Below are 6213 nucleotides of genomic sequence, written 5' to 3'. Positions count from 1 at the left end.
CCCACAGAGGCACTCAGTGTAATGGAAAGATGTGGTGTTTGGAACATCTTTCTACTCGGCATAGATGTGAACAGAAGTAATACGAGGGACATAAAGAGGCGAGGATTCTGTCATCATTTGATCCAAGGCTAGCCTGCTCTCACAGGCTGAGGTGAGAGCGGCTAAACCATCTCCCAGCATGAGGTTAATGTTTCACTGGCGCAGATGCTTCATCCACTCCAGCTGTTCAATATTCCTGCCTATTTAATGATGTTTGGACGTGGGCAGCTGTTGTAGCCAACTATAACAACCCGAAGCCTCTAACTTATTGCCTTTAGGCTGTAGTGCTTTGATAATTGTTATAGTAAAATACAGAATTAACTGTTATGCACGGAGTCCCCCCTGGGGTCAGCTGAGAGAAAAAATGAAATAAAGTAGTGTCTCCAAACTTACCTTCATTATAACTTGTCTCCTGCTAGTTGCACTACAGCACTTACTGTTAAAAAATAAGTTTGAGACACTACCTTATTTAATGATTAAATGAATAGATATTTGTGTGTCGGTGTTGACCAATCTCATTTCTCCAGGTTGAAGTTTTTTTATGAAAAATGTTTGTAGCTCATTTTTAACCTTACTACGTTAGGAAAGATGCGTCATTTGTGATTTAATGTCATTAAGCTATAGAGTTATTGATCCCAGAAGTTAGAATCTGTGTATATCTGTCCTATTTTGCCAATGTTCATTAAACTGTATGCATGGATTATGAATCTGTGCTCTCGGTTTAGTTTTTCTTCCCCAGCCGCCCCCGGGGGGGGGGGCTCCGTAGTTATGTACATAAAGGAGGTAAAGCACTTCATTTAAGCACAAAGGGGGGGTAAAGATTTTTTTGATCTTTCCCAAAGGCTGCTACGCTTTTTCTCCCCCCCTCCATAAACTTCTCATCATCACTCATTGGCACATGCTGTACTGTACTGGAGGATATTAATAAACAAATGTAAGAGGAGAGTAATTATGAAATGCTCGATTGGGGGAGCACAGAGCGACAGAACGTCTATAAATGCAATCAAGGTGAGGGAGGAAGTGATTAGAGCCCTACGCTGATCTGATTAGTTTTTTAGGTGCGAGCGGCAGAGGAAGCCAATGGAACTCATCCCCACTCCGTCAATGACAAATTGCACAAAGTTTGCTGCGGGTGGGCAATAAAAGGCCAGCGTGGGCCATAATAAAGTGAGAATGTCTGCCAAATGGCAGAGGAAAAAAAGAGTGAGATGCAGTGCAAAGGAGGGAGAAAATACAGGTCATAATTAGATCCAGAAACAGTGGAAGAAGGAGCAAAAGAGAAGAGCTGCTGCATGTTGGCCATTTACCAGCGTCCCTCTTCAAACACAGACCACACTAACCTCTGAATACAGGCACACCTCCACCCACCTAGCAGCTACAGTCCATTAAGACTCGGCCATAACACCTATTGAACAAATTGTGAAGATGACAGAGATGCAGACGAATTATATAATAGGGTGTGACAGATATTACAGAGTAAGTACAAATTATGGTTGGGGGGGGGTCAAAAGCACTTCATCTAATCAGCATCCAGTATTGAATCTACTTCTACTACTAATCTACTAATCACGTTTTAAATCCATTAGGTTCAGCTTTTAATATTGGTAAGTTGAAGTCTGAAATGCAAGTTATTACCTGTGAGTTTACAGAAGTCAAATTGACTGTATTTATCTTAATCTATTTATCTTCTTCTTTTTTTTTAATTGCTCTGTAATGTTTTGTGTCAAGCGTTTTGAATTGCCTTGTTGCTGACATGTGCTATAGAAATGAGTTTCCTTGCCTTGTACTAGAACCTCCAGCCTGTCAGTCAGTCACCAGGGCATAGAGAACACTGTTATGTCAGGTCAAGGCTGCTTTATATGTATAGTACATTTCAGCAACAGGAAAATTCAAAATGCGTTGAATAAAAACGATAAAAAACAAACCAAAAAAACATCAAAAATAAAATAAAATACGAGAATAAAAGTTGTGCCTGTTTGTCTCAGAGGAAGTGGAACCGCACCACGGCCGCTGTCGGCTCGCCATTATTTTATACCGCAGTGGTCTGCGTGGAGTTTAGAAACTGGGGCCACACTTGGGACCGCTTTACCGGCATTGCCGTGATTCTGTGGCCATGTTTCCATCCATGCGTTTATACGTGAATTAAGTCGGATGGAGACACTTTCTTCATTCGCATAAGTGTTTTTTTAGCAAACTTCAGATAATTCGACTGACAAGTGTCTGGAAAGATAGCCGCCATGACTGCAGAGTCCACACCTCCGCTCTGCGTGTGTCGGAGCCCCACAGACCTTCTTCCACAGCGATGTGGAGTACGAGACTAGATAAGATTAGACACAAGCTCTTATATCAGGTCATATCATTTTCTTCAACACTTTCCATCAGTTCCACCTGCAATGAAGCCACACTGAGTGGAAGGGCTTCGAGACAACTCTGGGTATGAAAGGGTCACTTTTGCTTGGCTGGCCAGTGCTCTCTAGTGTGTCTGTGTATGTGTGTGTGTGTGTATTTGCGGTGGTGTCTGGGGGGGTCATGACAGCCTCTTTATTGCATGATGGCTGGCCTGGCCCCGGGGTAGGGAAATATGAAGACAGCAAGTCGATAGCGGAAGAGAAGCGTTCAGCGCTAACGGTGAGAGGGAGCTTGGAAGCGCTGGGCTGGAAATGACGCTCTCCATCTCAACTTCCATCCATCCGCCCTCACTCCTTCAGACTAACTGGAGCGTAGATCCATAAAGCTAACAACAGCGTTCACCGCCTCTTTACCTGGTTTTTATTTGAGTGTTTTACTGGCCCGACAGAACCCTGCCACAGCACCAGAAACCATTATTCCATCGTCTGTGCAGATACTCACCATGCTGCATTAGGAACTGTTCATAAACCCAAATTTAGTTAGCTTCACAACCAGGCGTGCAGTGATGTTCTAATGTGATCTAAATCCAAGATACACCACAATTAGGAGGCGGAGGTGCAGACGTGGGCGAAACGTGCCGTTTAATACTGATTAATGATAATTAGGGGAAGAGAAAATGAAACAGAAAAGCTCCGTGACCGGTAATCTGCTGCAGTGATCTTAGCTCAATAGGATTTTCCGTGTGCGAGCGTGTTTCAAAGAGGACATCTGGGGTGATTGATCTGGGATTGATGGGGGTCTGAACGTCTGGAACAGCTGTCTCTACACTTAACAAGATTTGTATTAAATATATCTGGACCATCTCTTTAGCAACGGCTTCTCCTTTGTTTGTAGGGGCTAATTCTCTGTTCAATTTCTTCAGTGGAATCTGTTTACACTATATTATTATTATTATTATTATGATCATTTTACTGTCTGGGTCTCATTTTAACAATTTATTCATGTGAAGTACTTTGTGACTTTGTCTGTTAAAAGTGCCATATCAAATAAACTTATTATTATTATTATTATTATTATTGGTTAAAAGGGAATGAAAATAAAGGAATAGACAGTCTACTTTGGTATGGCAGTATTATAATTGAGTTTTTTCTCACTCATGGTCTGCTGTGGTTGAAAAGAGAACTCCTTGACAGATAAAAGCGCTCACATTTAGTGATTTAATTCTGCATGAAAGGCTTCATTGTTGGTCTTTTTTTCTAAAATAGTTTGTGCTGACGCCACCTGTGATAGAAACTAGTCAGACTCTTTCCTCCACTCTAACAGCGTGTAACTTATACGCCTCTTAGTGGTTCTTCAATCAGATGTTAGCCTGTGGTGCTTTTAAAGGCTGAGTCCGTCTGCGTTCTTTTCTGGGCTTTCCAAATGGAAACACCCACTTATCAGAGAGCTATCTATCTATGAGGTTATGGATAATGGGAACGCCGGAACTAGCCGAGTCAAAGAGGTGTAACATAAACTGCTGCGGACACCACTTAGATAACAGCCACAGTTATTTGACGGTACACTTTCCTAATGCCTCCGTCCACAGCAGTACAAATATTGCTCTCTTCAACGCCACCAGATTCCATAGCAAAAAAATGGAATTTAACCTCGCAGAACAAAAAAGGCAGTCTCCCGCTGCCTCGACCACTTAGTTTGTGTTATTGTGACTTTCTGGACCGAACAAAGGCGGCATCCAGGGTCAAAATCTGCTCAGCTTCCATGCCACCGGTACCCAATCAGACTCTATGAAACACTATGAGACACTATCATACCCTATGAAACATTATGTTACCCTATGAGTCACTATGAGACACTATGATACCCTATGATACCCTATGAAACACTATGAGATACTATGATACCCTATGATATACTATGAGACCCTATTACACACTATGAGACCCTATTAGACAATATGAGACACTATGAGTCCCTATTAGACACTATGAGACACTATGAGACACTATGAGACACTATTAGACACTATGAGACCCTATTAGACACTATGAGAAACTATTAGACACTATGAGACCCTATTAGACACATGAGACCCTATTAGACACTATGAGACACTATTAGACACTATGAGACCTATTAGACACTAGAGACACCTATTAAACACTATGGGCACATTAGACACTATGAGACACTATGAGACCCTATGAGACACTAGAGACACATGGACACTATGAGACACTATTAGACACTGTGAGACAATATTGACACCATGAGACCCTATTAGACATATGAGACCTATAGACACTTGAGACACTGTGAGACCCTATGAGACACTATGAGACCCTATAGACATATGAGACACTAATGAGACACTATTAGACACGAGACACTATGAGACACCATGAGACCCTATTAGACATCTGAGACCTATTAGAACTATGAGACACGTGAGACCCTATGAGACACTATGAGACCTAATAGACACTATGACCCTATTAGACCCTATGAGACCATTAGACACTATGAGACCCACTTATGAGACACTATGAGACACTATGAGACCTAATAGACACTATGAGACACTATGAGACCTATTAGAACCTATTAGACACTATGAGACACTATGAGGACACTATGAGACCTGATTAGACACATGAGGACACTATGAGCCCTATAGACACTATGAGAACATGAGACTATTAGACCTATTAGACACTATGAGACACTATGAGACCCTATGAGACACTATGAGACCCTATTAGACACTATGAGACACTATGAGACACTATGAGACCCTATTAGACACTATGAGACACTATGAGACACTATGAGACCCTATGAGACCTATGAGACACTATGAGACACTATGAGACACTATGAGACCCTATTAGACACTATGAGACACTATGAGACACTATGAGACCCTATGAGACCCTATTAGACACTATGAGACACTATGAGACCCTGTTAGTGTCGAATGTGTTGAATGAACTGGTACAGATGTGTTACATTTCCCATCTAGGGATGGCCATTGCGTTAAGCTCGGCCTATAAATGCTGTGGTGTAGTAAATATTGAATGACTGAATACAAATCAAGTCTAGAAGTCAAACAGTAAACAGAGATGGGAATCATGTGAAATAAATAAAGAGAATCTAGTCGTTTGGTGTATTAAAGTACATTTTAAAGACAGTTCCTCCAGGACAGCGTGTCCTTCAATGCAACACGAGTTTGCAGTATCGTCGCTCTGTGACCTTCTTCCCTGTGATAGATCCACTACTGCACAGCGGACTGAAATGAACACAGAGCAGTAGCAGCCTGGAAGGAAGAAAATCCATCTACACACCTTAGAAAATGATTAGCAGTCGTATTGTAAAGAAGAAATATAAAATATTAGTAACACAAAGTTTACTGGCTTTTGTATGGGTCAAATCAGACTGCATAAACAAGTGTTGTTTAAAAAGCAGTTTTGACCTGACTTGTTCTGAGTTGGAAGACTTGTTTTTATCAGAGGACAAAAGGATGACTGAGCGTATAAAAACATGAGGCCAATAATATTTGGTATATTTTAGCACTTATTAAAAGACCAAGGTGTTTCATTTTCAGATTAGACTGGGAAGCAGCTCCAGGGGAGCACAGCTAAAGCACTCACACACACACACACACACACACACACACACACACACACACACTGCATAAATTAACCCCCAGGTACTGAAATGTTTTGTATGGTGGCAGCCAATAAATATGCCTGCAAACACATACTATAAAGGAAAGCAGACTGCGGTAAAAAGCCAGTGTCTGATCTCATGATTATAGTAATCATT

At 41.5% G+C, this 6213-nt stretch overlaps 1 protein-coding gene across 1 annotated transcript in view; it reads right to left on the bottom strand.

Annotated features, from left to right (window-relative positions):
• The window catches only part of LOC116705503 (carbonic anhydrase-related protein 10), a 205151-nt gene that overhangs the window by 16901 nt on the left and 182037 nt on the right, over positions 1–6213 (bottom strand). The window lies entirely within an intron of this gene.

The sequence above is a fragment of the Etheostoma spectabile genome, chromosome 17 (genome assembly GCF_008692095.1).
Source record: "Etheostoma spectabile isolate EspeVRDwgs_2016 chromosome 17, UIUC_Espe_1.0, whole genome shotgun sequence".
Classification (NCBI taxonomy): Eukaryota; Metazoa; Chordata; class Actinopteri; order Perciformes; family Percidae; genus Etheostoma; species Etheostoma spectabile.
Note: the sequence above shows the minus strand (reverse complement) of the source record. Positions and strands in the feature narration are given on the sequence as shown.